This window comes from Danio rerio, chromosome 16, assembly GCF_052040795.2.
Source record: "Danio rerio strain M-AB ecotype USA chromosome 16, GRCz13ab, whole genome shotgun sequence".
NCBI classification, from domain to species: domain Eukaryota; kingdom Metazoa; phylum Chordata; class Actinopteri; order Cypriniformes; family Danionidae; genus Danio; species Danio rerio.
In genome coordinates, this window is record NC_141036.1 from 46,538,575 (window position 1) to 46,565,000 (window position 26,426).

The 26,426-nt window shown below is 43.0% G+C and overlaps 1 protein-coding gene across 1 annotated transcript in view; it reads right to left on the bottom strand.

The window, feature by feature from the left end:
• si:dkey-22o22.2 overlaps positions 1-23,767 on the bottom strand; it is a 304,899-nt gene extending 281,132 nt beyond the window's left edge. The window contains exon 1 of the mRNA XM_087287665.1: positions 23,620-23,767. The gene's annotated coding sequence lies outside the window, so the exon portion shown is untranslated. The remainder of the gene's footprint in view (positions 1-23,619) is intronic.
• Positions 23,768-26,426: the final 2,659 nt, after the last annotated feature.

The window sequence follows — 26,426 nt, forward strand, 5'->3', positions numbered from 1 at the left end:
AGTTCCAGAAACTTTCTACTTTTCTGTTTATCCGTCAGATTTTATGATCAGTTACTTTTGACCGCGCTCTGTTGTTTTAAAGAATATCACAACGATTAACATGTTAAGTATACAATCTTATCAGTCAGCGGAGGTCCATGACTTGGTGCCAGGCTAAAGTATAAATCAGGCTTGAGATCTTCAACAAACCTTCTTTTAATACCACACTCCAGACTATAGTATAGTATAACCAGGGCCAGCGCCACCTTCCTTACCACCCACCTCATCAGTTATATCCACGCATAGGGCGGTAGAATAGACAGGGTGACGTCCGCGACACCTCCCTCACCACCCCCGTCCTCAATTATATCCGTGCCTAGGGCGTCAGAATAGAGAGGGTGGCGACACCTCCGTCACCACCCACGTCCTCAGTTGCCCCCCCCCCCACTTTTTTTCTTCACGTTGATAACCGGTCACTGTAGTTTTTACTTTCAGGTTGAGGGCAGCATGACTGTCCTCTGCCTAGAGCAGCAGTTCAGCTTGCTCCGGCCCTGAGTATAGTATAGTATAGTATAGTATAGTATAGTATAGTATAGTATAGTATAGTATAGTATAGTATAGTATAGTATAGTAAAGTATAGTATAATATAGTCATGATCATGCCTGTTCAGTGATTGGGCCTCGGCAATGGAATTACTTGTTATTTTAGTATTTAAATACAATTTTACAAAATGTTGTGCTGTCTTTCATGTTATTCTGTTGTTTTGGTATCACTATATTTTGATGGTCCTTTTAACATGTTTTGTTGAATTCAGGTTACATTGCATCTTCATGCCAACTAATTCTCATTCGATTATAAGTAGACTGTTAGGTTGGGGTTAGGGTTAGTGTAAGTTTCTTTTAGTCAGTTAAATGTGTTGAAGGAGCAGTATCAACAGATATTAAGCAGACAGTCTACTAATACTCAAATGAGAAGAAATTGGTATGTAGTTGCGATTTAACTTTTAGTCAAAAAAATGTGCAATAGGGACCATTAAAATAAAGTCTTACCAAAGTTTTCATAGGTTTAAAGAGGAGGGTGACTAAGAATGTTTGAGAACCACTGTTTTAGATTAAATCAGTCAACTCCATCACTCAACAACCCTTCATCGTACTGATTTAAGATTTATAAGATTGAAAAAAATGCTAAAGTTGGAAAATGTCAAATTTGAAAGAGAGTTTGCGGAGCATGTCTCTTCAGAGATCTCAGTTCAACCTGACAGCAATACCATACACAGCTGGCAGTGTTTAAATGTGGATAAGTCAGAACGCTTGACTTAAGTCTCCATCTTCATCTAAAGTCTTCCATACATTCTCACATTCTGTCACTGAAGCAGTACCTTTTCAAAAGGTACATGTTTGTTCCTAACAGGTCCTTAAAGGTACAAATAAACGTGTACAATGGGCCTTGTTATTTGTGAAAATTATGTTCTAAAAAATAACCTGCAATAGACAAAATTCGCAAAGTAGTCAGCTTTATTTTTTACAACTATTAAAGATGTTTTAAAGCTGTAAAACCATCCCACTACACACTTTATACACTTTTCCTAGACAGGCATTAACATTTTCACATTTCTGTCTTATTTAAACAATCTCAAAGTTCAAACCTTTGTTAAAAATTAAGTATTAGTTTTAGCTTCATCACATTGTAGGGAAAAAAGCTACAGAGTCATACTGCTAGCTATCGAAGATTTATGTAAATTGAGGTGGTTGAGTCGTGGATGAAAGTGAAGAGCGGTGTATGTGGAGTCGCGGATAAAAGTGAAGAGCCATGGGGGCCCCTAATTTTTGTAGCCCTACCTTGCTCTAAATAGTGGACTATTGCCATTGCAAAACTGTCCCACAATGATTTTATGGCGTATTAAAAACAATCAATGAAACAGACAAGTAAAGCCTGATTTCTTCCACTTAATAACTGTCTGAATGACTTGGACATTATGAAAAAGCACTATGTTTGTCAACTACCAGCTTCAAAAATAATGAATTAATCTATCTTTAATAAAGGGACCAGTGTTTCTTACTTTGCGTCATTGTTTGTGGTTGTGCACTAAAGTAAAAAGCTAAAGTGAAAGTAGGGGGAGGGGGAACAGTGGTTGACGGGGGTAGTGGAGTCGTGAACGAAATTGAAGGAGAGGAGGGGGGGTGGTTGGGTCTAGGTGTGGCGGTGGTTGATGTGGGGTGGTGGGGGGGGGTGGTTCTGGTGGGCCCCTAATAGTATATCTGGGGGCCCCAAAACGGCATGGTCCATTAAAATAGTCCTAACTTCCCCCACTTGCGGCACTACTGAACTCTGATAAATGAAAGCATTTTACATACCGTTTACACTGAGGCCCAGTTGAGATCAAATTGACAAAAATGCATCTTCATGCCAATCATGAGAAAAACTCGCCACAATATAGGTCTGCTGAGTTCCTACTCCAAAAAAGCTGTCAAAGTTACTCATGTAGCACAGTTAACCTTTGAACATACAGTACAAACCCAAGACCCACATATGTAATGATTTTGCCATTTCTTCTCGCTCTCTCCTCCTGTCAACCTCAATAACCTCGTACCCGTCTTCATCTTTATCTGCTACTGCCCTCGACATCCTACCGAAATGGGACGAATCTAAAGGCAGGAGCGAGGAGCGGCATCAGCGCCGCCACACCAGTTGCTGGGAAATCAGAACGCAATTGTGCTTCATAAGTGAAAGGTACATGTGGTGAAGAGTGACAATGGTGGCTGTGTAATCCCTTTATGAAAAGCAAATTGAAGTTCATGCTTGAATACAGCTTGCAAAATGGCCCGAATTCAAGACATCAAGTGCTGCGGGCGAATGCAGGGGAGGGGTAATTTATGACAAGCAATTTTAAGGCACAATGCCGCGATGACCGCTCATCTGCAGAGACGTACGCGGTAGGCATATCTTTTTTTTAAGCTAGTCATTAAGGCTGACACCTAGAGACACAGAGTGAGGGGAAAAGGGATTTCAGAATTATTAATTTATAACATAAAGCCATCCAAGCCTTTTCATGATGTTTAATCGCTCGTTCCCTTAATAGGAATGTTTTATATTCCTCGTCTTTTTTTTTACATGACGACGTGTCATTGGGTAACAAAGGAAAACAACCAACCCTGGTGTTCTCGAACAACACGCTTGATGGAAAACCAAGGATAATTTATCACATCTGGTCCACGGCTGATCTCTTCCATCACTGCCAGGTGTCTCTGTCTCTCAGAGGGTCTCTAAATCCCATGTTAAAAGACGGCCATTACATAGACATTAACCGCTTTGTTGGACACGTTTGACAGAGTTAAAATGTGTTTATGTAGGACGTATAAATTAAAGACACATAATATGTCATGCAAAGTTGGCTTACTTCCAAGCTAAACATGCCATTGTGTGTTTAACATCCAAGATGGAAACCTAAAGAGCTTCCATTCAGGACTCATATTGGACGGCATGAATTTTTAAAATGACACCTCTGAGTTGAGGATGATTTAAAAACGGGGCAGGGTGTTGATGGTAACGGTCATTTTTCTTTTGACGGTTGAAGACAAAAGCCACCTATTCCTCCTCCTCCCCAACGTGAAGCCTCGGAATGATACGAGACACCGCTGTTAACCTTTACCAGTCGAGGCTAAAAGCATGTGTGATCTTTGTGCTGATGGGTAATGACTCACAGAACGGTCTCTGAGGGATTCCACATGTCCTGTGTGTGGAGGTGCAGACATTCACCCAACGGTTCCTGATAATTGAACAACATATGGAGGCTTTCTATATCATCAGCGAGATCAATGCTGTCACAGATTCCACCCTAATGTCATGAAAACTAGAATGACCTCTTCACCTTATTGGAGTTCACTGGAAATGTGTTATCATGTCACACTCAAGTTGGTACAATGCTAAAGATATTTTTCAGAATGTGCAAGTTGCTCACACTTCAATATTGGGGCCTCTTCTTTTTACTATATATATATAAATAATATTGATCAAAATATCAAAAATGCCAAATTTCATTATTATGCGGATGATACAGTTATATACACGGCTGCATCTACACCTAATCTGGCCCTTTCTCAACTGCAGATCACTTTCAATGTACTTAAACAAAATCTGAGTTAAAATTAGTTTTAAATGCCAATAAAACTAAACTTTTGTTATTTTCAAATTCAAAACAAGCCAAGCAAAAACTAGGTCCTGTTACTACTACTCATGGTGCAGAGATTGAATTAGTGTCCCAATACAAATATCTTTGAATTTTAATTGATGATACACTTTCTTTTAGTACTCACATTCAGCAATTGGTGAAAAAAAATGTAAAAGTGATTTTAGGCTTCTATTTTACAATTAAGAACTGCCTTTCTTTTGGTGCTAAAAAGAAGCTAGTTGAGGCAACATTCATGTCGACATTGGACTACGGTGATGTAATCTATATGCATGCTTCGTCTCATTGTCTGAATGCATTAGATACTGTTTACCATGGTGCACTAAGATTTATAACTAATTTTAAATCCCTAACTCATCATTGTGTGCTGTATACTAGGGTAGGTTGGTCTGCTTTGTCCATTCGTAGGCTCAAGCATTGGCATATCCTTGTTTACAAATCTATACTGGGCTTACTCCCATCATATCTCCAGAATTATATTTGTAAAAAGGCTGTTCTTAACTATGATCTTCGCTCACAGGATATTTAAAGTGCAGGTCCCTAAAGTGCGGACTGAGATGGGAAAAAAGGCTTTTAAGTACGCAGCACCTTTTGCTTGGAATAATCTGCAAACACAGTTGCAGTTCAAAGACTTGATTTCACTACATGCTTTTAAAAAGACTGTAAAAGTTTTAGGAGTTGAAACACAGGTTTGTAGATGTTTTGAATAGTTGTCAGTGTGATTCATGTTAACTGTAAATTGTTTTTTGTTTGTTGTCTGTTGGACTCATGTGACTTGTGTACTGCCTAATCTTGGCCAGGACGCTCTTGTAAAAGAGATTTTTAATCTTTTCCTGGTAAAATAAAGGTTATAATAATAACTAGAATGGTACATTTCCTAAAGGAAATGTGAATGGGGTTTGCGTGGCAAATCGATGGGGTACAAAATGGTACTAAACTGGGCAAAATAGCAATAAATGCTGAGAAATGGTTCAATTCATGTGTTTATGTGGTTGCTAGGGTAATGTAAATGGTTGCTAGGGTGTGGCAACGCCTTTGTAGTAGGTGAAGACAATAGAGATTTGATCAACCTGCATCAAAAGAAACCAAACCCTGTCTTTCTACGATATTCCAGTGCTAAAATATGACTTGTTCATGTTGTTTTATTGTTGTTAGGGGGCTTAAAGTGGTTGCTAGGGGGTGTTTACAAATTTGTTATGTCACTACTGAATACCGACTTGATAGGCCGAGTAAAATGAGCCCACTCTCAAGCTTTTACGACTTACTAATCTAGATATTGATGTCAGCCATTTTGTGTCCATGTTAAGTCAATAGGGATTTTTCGATGTCAGCCATTTTGTGGTAATGTTATGTCTATGGAACCATTTTGGGTTGCATTTTTGCCTGTAAAGAGAGCACTTTACCACTGTAGACTACATGCTAATCGTGTTAATGATCAGCATGTAGATAGCATGATGCTAATCGTGGTAACATCATGCTAGCAACAGTGCTAGGGTGCTCTGAGTGGTTGCTAGGTGGTTGCTAGGTGGTTGTTAGGTGGTTGCTAGGGTGTTCTTAGTGGTTGCTAGGTGGTTGCTAAGGTGTTGCTAGGCGGTTGCTAGGGTATTCTGAGTGGTTGCTAAGGCGTTGCTAGGCGGTTGCTAGGGTGTCCTGAGTGGTCGCTAGGCCCTTACTAAGGCGTTACTAGGCGGTTGCTAGGTGGTTGCTAGGCGGTTGCTAGGGTAATTTGGGTGGTTGCTATGCAGTTGCTAGGGTACCCTGGGTGGTTACTAGGCAAGCCTCACATACTTGCCTGATGAAATATTTATACTTAGTAAGCATTTCTAGCAAGTTACAGTACATGGCTAGTCAATATTAGCATGTAGCTAGTCACCGCTAGCATGTGTAGCATATAGGAAGTTCCGTTTGCTAGCATGAGTCAAACGAGTCAATCCCCAAGTCTCTACGATGTTCCGATGCTGAGATACAGCTGTTGATGAACGGTTGCTAGGGTACTCTGTTTTGTTGCTATGGGCGAGGTTACAGAGTGAACTTGAATGTGGTTAGCTGTGTAAGTCAAATTAACCAACCCCCATGTCTCTATGACACTGCTATCTAAAGATATGCATCTAGGCCAGTTATAATGACAGTCTATGCGACCAGTTTGGGGGCGTGGCTTGTGAGCTTCATTATCATATTGAGATGCTCATTGGTTGTCTGAGTCAGATGAGCCAACCCCCAAGTCAATAGGACACTGCTAAGAAAAGATATGCATGTAGGCCAGTTATAATGGCAGTCTATGGGATCAGTTTGGGGGCGTGGCTTGTGAGCTTCATTATCATATTGAGATGCTGATTGATTGTCTGAGTCAGATGAGCCAACCCTTAAGTCTATAGGACACTGTTATGCAAAGTTATGCATGTAGACCAGTTAAAATGGCAGTGAATGGAAGACTTATCAAGGGTATTTAAATGGATTTGGGGGCGTGGCTTATGAGCTTCATTATCATATTGAAAAGCTGATTGGTTGCCTGAATCTAATGAGTCGACCCCCAAGTCTGTATGACACTGCTATGCAAAGATATGCATCTAGCCCTATTATAATAGAAGTCTATGGGACCAATTTGGGGGCGTGGCTTGTGAGCTTCATTATAATAAAGTGATGCTGATTGGTTGCCTGAGTCAAATGAGCCCAACCCCATGTCTCTAGGACACTCCTATGTAATGTTATAGATGTGTGACATTTATAATGGAAGTCAATGGGATCTGCAATGGGACGTCCCACCCCATGTTAAGTCAATGGGGCAGTTATTAAAGGTCTTTAAGTGGTTTGGGGAGGCGTGGCTTGTTAGCTCAAATATCATAATGAGATGCTGATTGGTTGCCTGAGACAAATAAGCCAACCCCCAAGTCAGTATGACTCTGCTATGTACTGTGATTGACATATGACATTTATAATGGGAGTCAATGTAATGAATGGGAGTCAATGGGCAATGTAAAGTCAATGGGGACCACTTTGGGACGTCCTAGCCCCCCAGGGGAACAACCTATACCCCCTTTCGGGGTATGTTCTCACTTAAGCAGGTCGCACACCAGAAGCGCCGCTCGGCGGCGCGCCGCGCAGCGCCACGCAGCGCCACGTATTTTAGAATTCTAAACATAGGTTTCTATCAGGATACACACACCGGCGCCGCAAGTCGGCGGCTGTCGGCAGCGCCCGGCTACGGCTCAGGACGCAGTTCATTTTTCAGCCGCGCCACAGAGCGCCATCTGATTAGTTTCATGTTAAATATCATTCGAATGTGCGCGTCTGGTGTGTGATACTTTAAACTGTCATGTACGCGCCGTGTCGCGGCGCCGAGCGGCGCTTCTGGTGTGCGACCTGCTTTAGGTTGCAACCCCCTACAGATGTTGTGAATCCCATATTTCTATGAAATTCACAATGGATGCAGTGATTGGTTAAAGTTCGGCTCCATGTAAAGTCAATGGAGACTTTGGGACGTCCTAGCTCCCCAGGGGTACAACATTTACCGCCTTTCGGGGTGTGGTTTGAAGCCTCCTATAACCCTCTCGAGATGTCGCGAATCCCATGTCTCTACGAATTTCACTGTTGGCGCTACGGCGATTTCAGGGAATAGTATCTTACGAGTGTCTAGAAAATGAATGGGAGTCAATGGGCCAATGTAAGTCAATGGGGACCACTTTGGGACGTCCTAGAGCCCCAGGGGTGCAACTTATAACCCCTTGCGGGGTATGTTCTCACTTAGGCTGCAACCCCCTACAGATGCTGTGAATCCCATATTTCTATGAAATTCACACTCGGCGCTGTGATTCGTCAAAGTTCGGCTCAATGTTAAGTCTATGGGATTAACCCCTTATAAAAGTCATAGCACACCATTCCCGATAAGACCGCACGATTTGAGCCCACTTTCAAGGGTCTGGGACGAAAGCTGCGGGACTAGTTACGCGCCGAAAAATAGGACAGAAGAAGGAAGAAGAAGAAGAAGAAGAAGGAAGAAGAATAATAAACCAGGCACAATAGTAAGAATGGACTTTGCCTATGGCAAACCCCATTAATAATAATAATATTGCTTTTCTTACTTTGAGATTTTGTGTTGTTTCTTGTCCTTAAGATTCTTAAACAAACTGATTTTTAGACAACTAAAAATGTTGTTTTGTTTTCCTAAAATGATGAATCAAAATTAAGTGAAAACAATTTATAAATCACTTATAGTACGACAATATTCAAATATCCTAATTGAGGGCTTCTAGGAGAAGAACTCAATACAATGATTGCTTGGTATACTGTCTGGGAGAACTGTTTTGTAATTTCAAAAAACTTACCAAATAATTTATTATAAATAATTTTTTAAGGCTTATGCTACACCCTAACTGTTATTTAAAATAAAATAAAAAAAGAAAAGAAAATCAGACCCTTTTTGTCACTTATGAAACAACTCTATGCAAGGTACTTAAGTTCTGGGAATATCCCCAAATGGCATTATTCAGGTCCAAGGTACAAGACCTACTATTAGATCTAATGGAAACTCAGATCCAATGCGGCCCATTGCCTGTATCAGATATGTTTCACTCCTGATTTTGTACTTATAATTGCAGTATTGCTGTTTTCATTTTATTTTACTTTGTACTTTTGTTGGGTGGATCTTGCGCTTTGTTTAAAATCAAAAATGTTCATTGAAAAATAAATAAATAAATAAATAAATAATCTTGTTTTTGGTTAGTCCAAACACAGATAATTTAGCTTGTTTTAACCTCCTGGGGCCCGAGTGTTTACGTACATAGTGGCTGTTTAAAATACTTTGAATGTTTTATATTTTGTTGCAGATATACAGTGTCATCCTGCAATTGTTTTGCAGCATTAATGTCCCAAACACTATTTTTAACTGTCCAAAATGGGACAAAAAATTGTTTTTACTCTCTGAAAGATAAAATATGCATAAAACATATTCGGGAAAAAGTGTTTGATGTAAATTCTGACCACGAGTCCACATATATGAACATCATTTTTCTCTAAAAGTACATCGTATTTTAAAAGATGATATTTAGATTTTTATTCTAATTAGATTCCAATAAGCCCAAATAGCGAAGAATAATGCATGTAAAAAACACCTTGGGTTAATTAGAAATTCGCTAAATTTTAGACTTATTAAAAACAAGAAATTAATTGAATAGAATGGATTTGAAACAAGAAAAAGTACTGAATTGCTAAGGTTTTGCAATTACTGCAGGTTTTCAATGAAACATTAATAAAATTATGAAAATAAAACAATTATTTTCAGCTGCATGTTATTGGTTCATTCATTTTCCCTTATTAATCAGGGGTCGCTGCAGCGGAATGAACCACCAACTATTCCAGGATATGTTTTACGCAGCAGATGTCCTTCCAGCCGCAACCGAGTACTAGGAAACGTTCGAGGTTACTAAAGTAACCCTTCGTTCCCCGAGGAGGGGAACGGAAGCACTATAAGTGGATTTGATTGTAAAATCCACGCATTGGGAGGTTCGGTTCAGAAGCTACTCGTCTGAAAGAGTATTGAACGGGCCAATTAAGAATGAATTGGCAGCGCAAGCCTGCGCAGGTGAGCGGCATAAGCAATCAGCTGAGTATATAAGCTCACCTGGCGCCAGCAGACGCTATCCTTTTTAAGCTGAAGAGACTTTTAACAGCTAAGGGACAGTCATTATGGCGACGGAGTATAGTGCTTCCGTTCCCCTCCTCGGGGAACGAAGGGTTACTTTAGTAACCTCGAACGTTCCCCTTCGGGGGGAACTCCAGCACTATAAGTGGATTTGATTGTAAAATCCACGCATTGGGAGCCCATTGAAAGCGCCATAATGACTGCACCTTACCAACACCCACCATGAGAGAGCGGTCAGGCAAGCGTGACGCACCCAGATCACGAGAGGCGTGGTCCTCCAACGTGCCCATGGCCCTAACTTATCCTACTTCAAAAGAAGTTTTACGGAATAGGTATCTTTTTTGGGAGTCGCTAGCGTCTAGATAATTCTAGGAATACACGACAGTACGTTGGGAAGCGTGCCATCCCAGTAGGGAGGACGCTGCGGAGACCATCCGCACCCAATAGGGGGAAACAAATGGAATTACATATGGACTAACCCTGAAAAGGGGGAGTGCGCATAAGAAGGTGGTTAGCAGATAGGGAAAGCACGGGTCCGCCCAGGGGGGGGACTTAACCGTGGCGGAAAGCATATGGGGATCACCAGCGGGGATCGGTCATAGCAGGCACCTATACCCAAAACACGGGCTGACCAGCGGGCAGACCTACTACGTAATGGGCCAGCAAGTGACTCCTCCGCTGAGTCAGTGCTGGGGGCCTCGGAGGAATCTGCAGGGCTCACCGAATGGGGAACTTTACTGACAGACAGGAGGGTGCACATCTCTCCGTGTTAGGGAAAAAAAGGCACCGCAAGCGTGTACAACACCTACCGAGTTGTTTCCTCAATCACCAAAGGTACCTAACACCCTTGAGGAAACCGGCTCCACTCGCAGATTATAAAATCTTGCAAATGTGTTGGGTGTCGCCCAGCCCGCAGCTCTACAAATGTCTGCTAAAGAGGCGCCACGCGCACACGCCCAAGAGGATGCAACGCTCCGAGTGGAGTGCGTATGCACTCCTGGGGGGCGCGGCTGGCCTCTGCTCAAATAAGCACAAGAAATGGCCTCCACAATCCAGTGGGATAAACGTTGTTTAGACACGGCACTTCCCTGCTGCCGTCCGCCATAACAGACAAAGAGCTGCTCAGAAGATCTAAAGTTCTGAGTACGGTCCACATAAATGCGCAGAGCGCGAACTGGACAAAGTAATGACAGGGCTGGGTCTGCCTCCTCCGGGGGCAGCGCTTGCAGGGTTACTACCTGATCTCTAAAGGAGTGGTAGGAACTTTGGGCACATAACCCGGGCGGGGTCTCAGAATAACGTGAGAAAATCCCGGCCCGAATTCCAGGCACGAGTCACTGACCGAAAATGCCTCCAGGTCCCCGACCCTCTTAATGGAGGCCAACGCGACCAGCAGAGCTGTCTTCAGGGACAGAAATCTTAAAGATACTGTATCGAGTGGCTCGAAGGGATCAAATCGCAGGCTCGTAAGAACGAGGGCGAGATCCCAAGAGGGCGTGAGAGGGGGGCGAGTTGGATTAATTCGCCTAGCGCCTCTGAGGAACCGGATGATGAGGTTATGCTTTCCCACGGTGCCGCCAGCCACCGCGTCATGGTGAGCGGAGATGGCAGCAACGTAAACCTTGAGAGTGGAGGGCGACAGCCTGCTGTCCAGCTTCTCTTGAAGGAAAGAGAGCACAACACTGATCTGGCAAGATCGGGGGTCTTCTCTGCGAGAGACACACCACTCAGTGAATAGACTCCACTTCAGGGCGTAGGCGCGCCTCGTGGAGGGCTCTAGCCTGAGTGATGGTATCAACCACCGCGGGCGGCAGGTTACCTAAGTCTTCCTCGCGTCTATGGACCACACGTGGAGGTTCCAGAGATCGGGACGAGGGTGCCAGACGGTGCCTTGTCCCTGAGAAAGTAGGTCCTCTCTCAAAGGGATCTGCCAAGGGAGGGCCGTCGCGAGGAGGGAGAGCTCTGATATCCAGGTTCGGTTGGGCCAGAGGGGCGCAACTAACAAAACCTGCTCCTCGTCCTCCCTGACCTTGCACATTAACTGCGCGATCAGGCTCACTGGGGGAAACGCATACTTGCGTATGCCCCGAGGCCAGCTGTGGGCCAGTGCATCCGTGCCGAGAGAGCCCTCGGTCAGGGAATAAAACAACTGGCAATGAGCGTTCTCGGGGGAAGCAAACAGATCGATCTGGGCCTCCCCGAATCGCGCCCATATCAGCTGGACAGACTCGGGGTGGAGTCTCCATTCTCCAGAGTGAATCTGCTGCCGTGAGAGCACATCGGCTGCACGGTTGAGCATACCTGGGATGTGAATGGCGCGCAGCGACTTCAGCCGCGGGTGACTCCAGAGGAGCAGACGGCGGGCGAGCTGAGACATGCGGCGAGAGCGCATACCCCCCATGCGGTTGATATACGCCGCCGCCGCCGTACTGTCCGTCCTGACCAGCACGTGTTGCTGCCCCAGCACCGGAGAAAAACGGCGGAGAGCAAGGAACACTGCCAACAGCTCTAGGCGATTGATGTGCCAATGCAGCTGGGCACCTACCCACAGGCCCGCAGCTGCATGCCCGCGACACACGGCTCCCCAGCCTGTGCTGGAAGCATCTGTCGAAACAACAACATGACTGGACGCCTGTCCCAGAGGCACACCGGCCTGCAGGAACGAGGGGTCGCTCCAGGGGCTGAGGGTGCGGCGACACAGCGCAGTAACAGAGACTCGGTGTGTGCCCGCATGCCATGCGCGTCTCGGAACTCGATCTTGAAGCCAGTGCTGAAGTGGTCTCATATGGAGCAATCCGAGCGGCGTGACGGCCGCAGCGGAAGCCATATGCCCCAGGAGCCTCTGAAAATATTTCAGTGGGACCACTAACTTGCTGTCGAGCTCCCTCAGACAGTTCAGCAGCAGGCGAGCGCGCTCTCCGGAGAGGCGCGCTACCATGGTGACCGAGTCCAGCTCCATCCCGAGAAAAGAGATCCTCTGCACCGGGGCGAGTTTGCTCTTTTCCCAGTTGACCTGCAACCCCAATAGGCGGAGATGCCGGAGCACCTCGTCTCTGTGCGCAGTCAATTGCTCCCGAGAGTGGGCTAAAATCAGCCAGTCGTCGAGATAATTGAGTACGCGGATGCCCGCAAGCCGCAGAGGCGCTAGGGCACCCTCCGCGAGTTTGGTGAAGACCCGCGGAGACAGAGAGAGCCCGAAGGGGAGGACCTTGTACTGCCATGCTCGACCTTCGAACGCAAACCGCAGAAACTGACGGTGGCGTGGAAGAATGGAGACATGAAAATACGCGTCCTTCAGGTCTATGGCTGCAAACCAATCCTGAGGACGAACGCATCGGAGGATGCGCCTCTGCGTAAGCATTCTGAACGGCAGCTTGTGAAGGCAGCGATTCAAAACGCGCAGATCTAGGATTGGCCGTGACCCACCGCTCTTTTTGGGTACGATGAAGTACGGGCTGTAAAACCCGCTCTCCATCTCGGCTGGAGGCACCGGCTCGATTGCACCCTTCGCCAGGAGGGCAGCAATCTCCTCTCGCAAGACAGGGGCGGACAGGGGATTGACCCTGGTGAAATACACGCCCGTAAACCTGGGAGGCCGTTTGGAGAACTGTAGTTCGTAGCCGAGTCTGATCGTGCGTATGAGCCACCGCGAGGGGCTGGCCCGCGCTAACCAAGCAGGCAGAGCCCTCGCTAATGACGTCATCGCAACAATCGTTGACGTACCCGCGGAGGGGCAGCGAGGAGCGGGTGTGCTGATCCGGGGAGCGCGAGGGTCCCACAGAAGAGCTGGAGGAGAGCGTTTCGCTCTGGCTCCGCACCCTGACTCCTGAGAGGGGGCTTGGGGGCTGGGAGAAGGGAGACCGTCCCCCCAGCGCCCGAGAGCCGCTGGCGGAGCATGCAAGCCCTGCGAGCTGAGAGGCAGCGCGTCCCAGACTGGCGGGGCTTGAGCTGTCACATCCGGGGAAGGGAAAAAATGCTCTTTGATCGAAACTTTGGTGGCACTTAAAAGTACCGTTGGATTTTGGGCCCCGCCCTCCAGCGGGGAAAGAGCAAGTCTCCTCTTCTCCGGATGGCCTGTCTCAGGGACGCTTCGCGGTCCGTTTACCGGACTTAGCGGCGCCCTGGGCAGGAGGGGCTACCGGCTTTCGGCGTGCTCGACGCGCTCGCTTCGCCGGAGGCGGAGGCGGGGGCGGGGCATCGGCCGTTGGCGGGCGCCCTCGGCGAGGAACAGCGGAGGTGGATGGCTCGGCCGGGGATGGAGCGGGCTTACGGCCCCGCCGATAGATGACTCTGCCCATCGCATCCGACTGCTCGCTCACCGCCTTGAACTCCTGGGTGAATTCACCGACGGTGTCGCCGAACAGGCCAGCCTGGGATATGGGCGCGTCAAGAAAGCGAACTTTGTCGACATCGCGCATATCTGCCAGGTTTAGCCAGAGGTGGCGTTCCTGGACCACAAGTGTGGACATCGTCCTCCCCAGTGCGCAGGCGGCGGACTTAGTGGTCCGGAGAGCATAGTCGGTCGCCGTACGCAGCTCGTGTAACAAGCCTGGGTTAGACCCACCCTCGTGCAGCTCAGCCAGCGCCTGCGCTTGGTAGCGCTGGTAGGTGGCCATCGCATGCAAGGCGGAAGCTGCCTGGCCCGCAGCCTTGTAAGCTCTAGCTCCGAGGGAGGCAGAAAACTTACAGGCTTTGGACGGGAGACGGGGCGGACCACGCAAAGCGGGGGCGCCACGCGGACAAAGATTGACCGCAATGGCGCGCTCCACCTGCGGGATCGCCTCATACCCCCTGGCAGCTCCACCATCCAGGGTGGTGAGGGCGGAGGCGGACGCAGCGCGGGCAGAGAAAGGTGCCCTCCAGGACTGCGTAAGCCTACTGTGCACTTCCGGGAAGAAGGGGACGAGAGGCTTCGAAGGCTTCGCCTTCTGATCCTCTACGTAACACCCATCTAGTCGGTCCGGCCGCGGGGCTGGGGGATAAACCATCTCCAACCCGACGGCCGAAGCAGCCCGAGAAAGCACGGCCAACATGTCCGCTTCAGGATCCGTTTTGACGGCGCTCGCTTGCCCAGAGGGGGCGAGCGGGTCCGGATCATCGTCGGACAATGAAAGCCCGCCCTCCGATGCCGCGGAGGACATCTGATCTCCGGTGTCAGCGAGCGTGAGAGCTACCATCTGATTAGACGGGTCACTCTCAGTACCCGAAGCTTGGATGGAGCGCTTGGAGGAGCGAGAGGTCCGCGAGCCCGTGGGCGGCGGATTGTCTTTCGCTGAAGCCCTCAGATCTGCCCGAGCGCCCGCTGCAGAACAGGAGGCAACTGGGGTGGCTCGCTCTCTTACGAAAGCTAACCGCGATCTCAACTGCGCAACGGTCATGGCATCGCAGTGACGACATGAACCGCCCCCGAGCACCACATTAACATGCTGGACCCCCAAACATGTAATGCAGTGATCGTGTCCATCATCCGGAGCCAGGAAACCCCCGCAACCAGAAACGCACAGTCGGAGCGCCATCCTGAAAAGGACGTGCTGCACGACTGTGTTGCTCTTTTAGGATTTGCAACAATACGCACCGCTCTTGGAGGACCGGACCCAAAGGGACGCCAGGCAAGGGAGATACCCAGCTCGACCGTCTGCCGCTGCGTGGACTCGCTCTGGACCGGGATGAAAATCGTTCTCTCGAATGGCTGTAGATCAGCAGGAGGAACCCTCATAAGCTCGATCAGAAAAGGCTCTGAAGCGAAAAGGATAGCGTCTGCTGGCGCCAGGTGAGCTTATATACTCAGCTGATTGCTTATGCCGCTCACCTGCGCAGGCTTGCGCTGCCAATTCATTCTTAATTGGCCCGTTCAATACTCTTTCAGACGAGTAGCTTCTGAACCGAACCTCCCAATGCGTGGATTTTACAATCAAATCCACTTATAGTGCTGGAGTTCCCCCCGAAGGGGAACACCCATATACTCACATTCTCACACTCATCCACTACAGCCATTATGTTTACCCCAATTTACCTATAGCGCATGTCGTTGGACTGTGGGGAAAACTGAAGCACCGGAAGGAAACGCACGCGAACACGGGGAGAACATGCAAACTCTACACAGAAATGCCAACTGGCTCAGGAAGGACTCGAATCAGCAACTTTCTTCCTGTGAGGCAACAGTGCTAACCCCTGAACCACTGTGATACCAGCTGCATGTTAGGTGAATACTAACCAACATTAAACACTGTAACCTCTAAAATGTGGTAAATTATTCACTTAAAATACAGTATAATTTACATGAAGTCAAAGGGGTTAGGCTGAAAATATCTACTGTAGATATTTAGATATAAAGAAATAGTAAAGCTCTTTTTAATACAATGGACACGTCTGAGTATATACAGTGGGTACAGAAAGTGTTGAAATTGAATACTCAGGACCATGTGATATTTCAGTTTTTCTTTTTTTTAAATCTGCACAAATGACAACAATTCTGTGTTTTTCTGTCAATATGTGTGTTGATTAAAAAGGGAAAATGAACTTAAAGGATTTTAGCAAATGGCTGCAATATAACAAAGAGTGAAAATTGATAGGTGTCTGAATACTTTCTGTACCCACTGTATATTTTTTCCTCGCTTATATATAATTTGGTCCTGCACTAAATTTAAACAGGAGCACAGGAATAGACCACGATTTTATTTGTGTTTGCCTGAAGATGAATCTCACCAGGTTGGCCGTCAAAGTGAATGTGCGAGAAACCATTATTTTGGGTGGCACTGACGTCAAACTTGTCGCATTGCATCATGGCACACCATATGTGAACCCGGTTCACACACTGATCCAACACAAAATGTTTTCCCTGTATACGCTTCAGAAAATATAATAATGTCCAAATACGTAGCAAAATAACCAATTTTAATGTTTTTCAGAAAAAAAACTAAATATGTAAAGCTCTTTGATTGCCCAGAAACTCTTTCTTCATTACAATATCTAAGAAAATAAATATTACTGGAAAGGCAAAGTGATTTATGAATCATTTCCATATTAAAACATGAGTTATTATTTAAAAGCAGATGTTTAAAGAAACTCATAAACATTAATTAAGTTCTATAATACAAAATAACTGGTAAAACAAAACTATAGGTATTGTTAACTAAATATTTAAGGCATTTTAATGAAAATTTGGTAAACATTTTCTGATAAATACATTTTCATTATTGATATCTGCACCTTTTGGCGTTTGCTTTCCACTATGCACGTGAGCTGGCAAAAGTCCAGCATATGCAAAAATGTGAATTCAGTATTATAAAGCTAATCAAACATTGTGCATATCTCATTACAATACTTTTGCATAATTCTATTTCAATTTTAAAATTAAGTAAATTAAATGAACTTTTAAGTGATTACAAAGGTATTGTGGAAAAATGTTGGGGGGGGGGGGGATTATATAGCGCATGAGAGAATGTATTTCTGTAACTTTTTGTGAAAACTGAGAAATGTTTGGCAAAAAATAGATCTTTTGATTGATGTTAAAGTATTTTTTATACTTTATTGTAAATGGAAAATGTGCATTTACACGAAAAGAAACTTTTTTTGAAAATATTGTTTAAAAATGTATTTGATGTTTTATATTTACTTAAAATAAATTGACACATTTTGGATATACAGTAGCAAAACGCCTCTAAATAGTTCTTGAAGGAACACTTTTGACAGTGTTGAGGTACAAAGTGTCTTGTCACTGTAGTGATGCCTTCATGGATCAGTTTAGTACCTTTGACAATATTGTATCTGCAGATTTTAAAAACCAAAGGTACATTTTGGTTTCCCATGGTACAAATCATGTCATTGAAGGTACAAACTGCAATTGTACAAATTTGTTTCTTTGTCTTAAGGTACAATTCTGTTTTATAAAAATGTACTGCCCCAGTGACAAGTGTTTGTACCTTTGTACAACATTATACCATTTTTTTCTGAGAGTGTACTTTGATTGGAAATTTTAAGACAATCGCTTTCCTCAATTATTATAAGTAAGGTAAACTTATTACATTTTACAGTGCAATTTCTGTTTAACAGAAAGATTTTTTAGGACATTTGTAAACATAATAGTTTTAATAACTAATAATTAACTGATTTCTTTTATGTATCCATGATGATGGTTCATAATATTTTACTAAACATTTTTCAAAATACTAGTATTCAGCGTAAAGTGCAATTTAAAGGCTTAACTGGGAAGTCAAAGGATATAAGGCAAGTCATTGTTTAACGATGGTTTGTTCTGTAGACAATCAGGAATAATAATAATAATAATAATAATAATAATAATAATAATAAATATCTATATATATATCTTAAGGTTGCTAATAATGTTGACCTAAAATGTTTTTTTTTTTTTAAACTGCTCTTTTTTTAGCCAAAAAAAACAAAAAACAAATAAGACTTTCTCCAAAATAAAAAATATTATCGGGAATACTGTAAACAAATCCTTGCTCTGTTCAACATCATTTAGGAAATATTAAACAAAAATAAAATAAAAAAGAATAACAATAAAATTATTGGAGGGCTAATAATAATAACTTCAACTGTGGGTTTGGAATGGCATGACCATATTCAATTTTGTGTGAAATCAACCTTTAAGATGTGATTTGACTTTTTCTGATCCACTGTACCTTCTCCATAAATCTCCTGTATTCCCCTGCCTTTCACAGTCACCATGCCAGCTCATGATCTGTGACATACAGAAATGGCAGTATAAAACAAAGAAAGAATAATGTTAGAAATCAATGGAAGGAGAATCTGTGCTGGACTTGTGCTTGCAAGTGTGAGACACTATCTCAGCTCCACAGTCCTAAATCCCCCCCATGCAAAGTGGCAGGTCATTGATATCAAGGTGACACCAGCCTTCGCGAACACTCTCGTGATGTGATGGGAGGGACGGACAGGAGAGAAGCTCAGGGCCACTTTCTTTAAGCTCCATTAAGCTCAGTGGCAAATCATACCCTAATACCTGTTGTCACGACGGATTCACTGGAGTGAAAATGCTTTTCCAGGCCACCGGGTGAGACACACACACGCACACAGCACCCTCGCTCACGCTGTTATTCACTTACTTAAATTTATAAGCAGGCGATAGTACGTGACAGGCGTGCAATCTCACTGAGTAACCACAACACCTGCGACGCTTGAAGACATGATACTGACAGCGGTGGCGTGTGCTGAACTTCTGAAACGAGGAGCTACTGTTTTCAGTTTCTGGCTTAAATGGGAACATTGAAAACTATTTTTCTTGCATTCAGTTCAGTCATGACAACTCTCGGAATAGAACTTAATATCATTTACTGGTAAGAGTGTAAATACAGTTGAAGTGAAACTTATTAGCCCTCCTGATTTCCGTTTTTCTTTTTCAAATATTTCCCAAATGATGTTTAACAGAGTAAGAAATTTTGTGATGCTAGGGAAGAAGGGAACACTTCCTGGGAACACTTCCCAAATAAAACAATATAATTAGAAAGGCATTTACAATTATATCTGTTTTTTTTTTTCTTATCTCGAGGTCTACAAAATCTTGGACGCGGCCCGCATCCTGAGCAGATACTGTGGTGATCATGGAGGAGTAGGGAGCGTGAGACCCCAGAGACAGACGAATCCCCCTATTGATCCCGTGGGCTTAAACACTCAACGGTGAGGTACTTTGACCCACAGCTTCTCTACAACAGATATCTATTGTTCTCAAGCCTCCAGCTTATACTCTGCACAAGACATTTGACAGAGGAGAACTGGTCGTGCCCAGCTGAGCTTGGCTTTTCTTAAGGGTTCTTTTTTCCTTCACTTTTGTCAGCTGGTTAAGTTTGTTCCTCATCACTGTCACTACTGGCTTGCTTGGTTTGGTACTTGTGGAGCTGCGCTCAGTTGGATTTGCTCTTGTTTTGGCTCTCAGCAGTGACATTTAATGACATCAACTGTAAGAGCTGAACTGAAGCAGTTCATTTACTAGAACTGCCTCTATGTTAAGCAGCTTTGACTCAAGCTACATTGTAGACAACACTACAGAAATAAAGCTGAATTGAAAGTAGGGTTAGGTGATGTCGACCAGTTTGGCATCATACAATGTCTATTGTGAAACAACACCATGGATGAAGGCATCGTCATTGTAGGCAGCGGTGAATTAATTACTTATGAATAATTAATTAATTCATAATGAATTAATTACTTGTAGCCAACCATTTCAACTACCTGAGAACTTACACACAAATTCCCACCTGTCAATCACTTTTTCTGTGGTACTTTGGCATAAATAGGCAGAGTGATCTGTGTCGTTATAATGGCGTCGACAAACTTGGTTGGTAAAAAAAGTTCACAACCAACAGAAACCAACCAACAGTATCTGAGGTTTTCGCTAAAATTACTAAGTACAAGCGTGAAAGCGAAAAATTTAAGCAGTGTACTAATGACCAAAAGATCAAAGAGTCATTAGTCAGAGACAAGATTAATTAAATATAACACATTTAACAACGATAGCGAGACGCGATCCAGTGGTACATCCTTGATAAACTGTCCGACGTGCACTGCTCTCTGGGGTTTTGTGCTTAAAGCACCTGCTGACTGGTGGAGCTCACGTGCGCAAATATTGCAGCGCATGCCAATGTGTGTGTGTGTGTGTGTGTGTGTGTGTGTGTGTGTTCGTGGTCACATAATGTGCATTTTCAGCAGTGTAGTGTGGATGGAGAGCTTTTCAGAAATGCTAGATGAAACGCCAGTGTGGACGTGGATAGTTTTTGTTCTAAAATGCCATTTTAAAATTAAGATGAACTAGTGTAAATGAGGCCTGAGGGTGTATTTTTCCCAAGTGGGTTGCTGCTGGGATGGGGGTGGGATAGAGGATCATGATGACGGCTCAGCATTGTGATGTCTATAGGTCATTGGTGATCAACGATGGCATTGCCTATCGAACCAACCCTAATTGAAAGATGTAAAAGGGGGAAAGACAATTTTCATAGGGCACACCACTGAGTTGAGTCAGGTTGGAATGGAAATAAGAAACCACAATAAATAGGTCCAAAAGAGAAACAGATTCTCTTGCCTGTTTTACAAAGACTTGTTTTGATGCTGAAGGAATATCTGTTTTGAACTAATCAATTAGGGAGATGATACTGATAATGACTTGTTTCTAATGGCTTTTTCTTTTGTTGCAGTATCAAAATCTGAAAGCAATGTTTTTCTTTGTTGATGTTTTTTTGGAACTGAATTTCATTGTCATAGGCTTCTCAATATGTGTTCTTCAGAGATTGTGTTGTTGTGTAACGTCATCACCAACCGCCAAAGTTCAGTTCCAAAACTCAAGACCGCAAGAACAGAGGACGCTTGATTGTTCCTGGATGTGTTCTTGTTATCGAGGATGCACCGATGCAGACTTGAGTCCCAGAAATCATTGCGGCTAAATAAAGGAGGTGGGAACCTGTTTATTATTAAAGTTCAGAGATATAACTTATTTATCTTAGGAGTTTCTCTAAATGAGACGGTGAAAGTAAACATTACTAATGAAAATCTTGATAAAAGCATAAACACATTAAGGGTGTGTTTATTTGCTGAAATTCCTATTAAAATCTGTTATTTGTATTGTGCAATGTATGTTTGTAAGGGTTTTGTGAACCTTATATATATATTGAAAAGGGGAAAAACAACAAATCGTTGTACAAATGCTGTAATGTTTGAATATTTTTTCATTAAAAATGCTTGAAGATCATGTGATCATCAGGAAATATGCAGCATCTCATTTCTCAGAAGACACGTTCTCTGTTCTCGCGGTCTCCCGAGTTCGTTCTTCTGAGGTAAACTGGCAAAATCGATCTTCACAAGAACACAAGTCCGTTCTCTGCATTCTTGGAATTGAGAAACAGCCACAGTGTCCAGATGATTTTTTATAAAAATACTCTTTACACACAATAGTTTCTGATTAATGACTTAAAACATTAGAAAAAAAAATCTTCCTAGGTAACGGGTGCACAAAACATACTGGGTCATCCAATGCAGAGCAGGTCTAATCATGTTTTACGAAATAACATTTGTGAAGAGCCATCTTTCTGTCCTCTGTGTGTGTTCCATAAACGCACAAAGCCAAAACTCTAAAGCACAAAAGCAGAAAGCCAGCTAAATAATGTCATTCTCACAGTGGCAATCTCATTGAACGGTTGAATGCGTTCACCGGTCTTGCCAATCTTTTCGGTCTCAACGTTACAATGGCAACTCATTTTCCCAACCCACTGTTTCTAAGCAACCGGACACAAAAACCGCCTCCCTCATGATTTGATAGATGCCACGGGCACTGAGGCATGATTATCACTGCCTCTTATCTCACATCAAACCGATACCCAATTTCTGAGCGATTTTCACCAACCACGCCAAGTTGGCCCAAATGAGAACATTTACCATACCATAAAGCCAAGATAGTGTGAACCCAAAACGCAACAATGAATATCAAAATGTGCAAGCTTAATATTTGGGGGCTTGCTCAGATGCTCTGGCCTGGGAAAGAGAAATCGGAGGGAAAAGCAAACACAACCGCCACCGAAGCTGAGGCTGTTTCTTCATCAGCCAATCAATCTTTCATCTTCGAGCAGGAGAGAGAGTAGATTCCTAGATAGACCTGCAATGGGAAGAGGTCACCCATGCCTTTCAATTAAAGTTATGTTCCATGGCCACTTTATTAGGTTCACCTGTTCAACTGTATGTTGATGCAAATATCTGATATGCCAATCGCATCGTAGAAACTCAATACATTTAGGCATGTAGATGTGGTCAAGAAAAACATCTGAAGTTCTTGTTGCTAGCTATGTATGCTGACTTTGTTCTGCAATAAATAAATAATCATTAAAAAAAAGAAAAAAGAAAAACATCTGAAGTTCTAAAACAGAATATCAGAATTGGGAAGAAAGCTCATTTTGAACATGATTGTTGGTGCTATATGATATACATCATGCATCATATATATGTATACAGACTATATGAGTATTTCAGAAATAGCTGATCTATTGGGAATTTCATGCACAACTATCTCTATAGTGTATAGAAAACCCTATCCAACTGATAAGAATATTTGTTATTGATGTCACAGGAGAATGACCCTACTGGTTTGGCTACTATGAAGGCACTGATAAGTTTATAAGTAAGTACTTTTATGTCAATACTGTACTCAAGTCATTTCTATGGGCGGCAAAGTGGCTGGTTAGCATTGTCGCCTTACATCAAAAAGGTTGTGGGTTCCCTGCGGGTGAGCCGTAGACATGCAGTATAGGTGAATTTGGTAATCAAGATTGGCCAAAACCAATTCAATGATTTCCAGGGCTGGTTTGTGGCTGAAAGGCTATCTGCCGCACAAACATGAGGCAGAGTAATTGGCGGTTCATTCCACTGTGGCGACTACTGATAAATCAAGGACTAAGTTGAAGAATAGTGAGTAAGTAATTTATATCAGTACTTTATCTGAGTATATTTTCTTTAGCACATTTGTACTTTTACTTCACTACATTCTATAACAAAATATTGCATTTTTATGCCCCTCCATTACATTCGTAACTGTAGGATGCTGACAACGAAGTTGAGGATCCAAATGCAGTTCTTTATTAATAAGAGTAAGAGTAGTCAGGCAGGCAATGATCAACAGGGTCAAACAGATACAAAAAACAGGCGAATGGTCAGCAAGCAATGTAAACAGACAAAGCAAGGGTCAAATAAAACAAGCCAATGGAAGGCAAGGCAAGGGAAACATGTTGCAAAGTTCACTAAACAGATAAACAACACTCAGAAAAGATTCCTTTTCGCATTTAACAGCTGACCACTAACCTTCATTTGGACGTCTTCTGGCTGTTACCGTTTGTCCAGTTAGCTCACCAGGTATGTAGGTGGACTAGATGTGCAGAGAGGAAATGACCACGATGATAGAGTTCTAGTCCAGTGAAGAACAGTTCCAGAAAGCATGTAAGACAAAAACCTAAGCCAAAAAATAAAATAAACATGTAAATAACAGGGTGAGAATGTAGTAAAATGTGGTAAAAATCAGACAACGGCTTTTCTTTTTCTGGATTTCTTCTTAAATTTGTCGGTTGGGTTTAGGGAAGTAGGTGGGAGGGACAAAATGTGCTTTTGAAACTACTCTTGGTTGGGTTTAGGGAAGGAGGAGGGTGGGTCAGGTGATTGGTCAGTCAGTCAGTCAAACAGTCTGTCGACAGCAGCCTCTGGTGGATTCACAAGAGAACAGCAGGTGCGAATGGCAAAAAAATGTAGCTCCCCGGACGTATTTCATGGTCTCCAGAAATGTATATAGGGGTACATTCTCAGAATGAGCCTGCATCGAATAAAAAACATTTGCTATGTATATAAATAAGTATAAATGAACATACAAAGCATGAAGCAGGTGAGCTACAGCATCAGAAGACTAAAGCTTTCTCTCTTTCTTCCCTAATGATTTTATGTTTACTATATGTAAATAAAGACAAAAAAGACCAATAATATAGGTTAAATCAGACTCTCCAGACTCTTCTCTGTGTGTCTGTGGGCCCTGAAGATGCTCTCCAGCCTATTTAACAAAGGAGGTTCTTCTGTGAGAAAAAAAGACAAAGATACTTTCCAAGACTGCAAAACACAAGCCCCATCATTATTCTAAAAGCAATTTAATTCTCGCCAAAGAATTATGAGGAATGAATTGGCAATTCATTCTGGTGCATTTCCATAAAAAACGTACTCAATACAGTGGAACAAGATAAACAAAAATATGAACGGTGGCTGATAATGGGGAAGCAGAGTAATAACCATTAGGCTGTTTTAATGGGCCCTACTGAAACATACTCAATTCTAGACAAAAAATAGCACTAATGAACATGTGCTTTACGGTGCTTGAGACCCTGTGTCCTCTGCAGATGAAACATTTTTTGTGTGTTTTTTACTCTCTCCTCACACTCCCTCTCTTTGTGTGTGCCAGTTTGCTGTACTATGGCCTCAGAGGTGGTTCTTAATGGCTTACGATATGTAAGAATGTGAGATCAGAGCAATTCAAGCTACTTGATGTTGAACCTGGGGACTGGAGCTCATCAGAGGACATGCAAACCTCCCCCAGAGGAACATCTGATTCTTCAGAAGATGAGCTTTCTTTGCACTGGAGACTTAATGCTAATTATACACTTCATTCTAGATGTAGGAAATTATGGAAACAATGAATGAAGCAATTGTTAACTAGACAGTTTAGTCTTAAGAGCTACTACAATATGTTAAGTGATCTGAACATTTAGGCAGTAGGCACCCTCATCTGGGATTAGGATGCCTTTTTGTTAATCAGATCACAAGTGGATAATAGTAAATGTGTAATGTGCAGTGGTGTAACGTAACAAATTACAAACACTCAAATTACTGTAATAGAGTAGATTCTCTCAGGATTTTAGTGCAGTATTGGTACTTTTACTCCACTACTTTCCTTCAACCTGTAGTAACTTTTTTTTTTGTCTATGGGGTTTCTAAAATTCATTGCTGTCATTCCTGTCCAGTCAAATCGCACATAGAAGACATGGGCGATTTATAATTGCAGCAAACTATTTGGAAGCATTAAAAGTGTCCAAGATGTCCAAAATCTTTACGGGCAGTGACCCAGAGACTGTTTAGATGCATGTCATTGATGAAAAAATTACAAATGTTTACTGTATCAAGATCGAAATGGCCATAAAAACCCAGCAGACGTCAACATGAAATCAGATTTAAGTTGTACCCCAACATTTTGGGGACGTTGCATTTTGTTTGGAAATGAAAATCGGGTTGACATCAGAACTCAATGTTAGGCCGACGTCAACGTCAAACGTTCAACCTAAAATCAACCAAATATCAACATCTAATGTTGTTACAGCTTGATGTTGTGTAGATGTTACCAATATTCTGCCTATTAGATGTTGGATTTTGGTTGCTATACCTGACAAATAAATGTCAGTATTTGACGTCAATATGCCGTTGGTTTAAGATGTTGGCTCAATATTAATTTTTGGTCACTTACTAACACAACCTAAAATCAACTAAATATCAACGTCATTTAATGTTGTTATTGGATATCAAAATAACCTTGTCCTTAGACGGTTAAATATAATTAAATGCACAATGTTCTCATAAACTGGTTAAACTGGTCTAAATGTTATCTGATTACTCAACTATTTTCTAAATGAAACTTGAAGTTTAGCTAAAATTAACTAACTAAAAAAAAACTTGAAAATACAAACAAGCATTAAAGCAGTGCAGAAACGAAACTGAAATATGAGAGATTTTGAAAGCTCAAATTAAAAAAAGCTTCACGGTTATTGATTTCTTCTCATGTTTTATTTGAGAAAAAGATTTTGATCTTTCAATAGGACTTTTTAACAGGCTCTTTTTATGTTTCTTTATTTATTTTTGGTGGGTCTGCAGTCGGGCTGAGACGAGAGAGTGTGTGTGTTTGTTTTTTGTTTGCATGCATCATTTTAGGCCAGTAATGAGTGGCTCGATCTATGAATAATTATTTTTAATCAATAATTGCTCTTCATTTATATTGTATGATTGTTTAATTTTTGACTTTATTTACAACTTCTAAAAACAGGAAAAATGTAAAACATAACAACAAAGCACTTCTCAGCCAACAA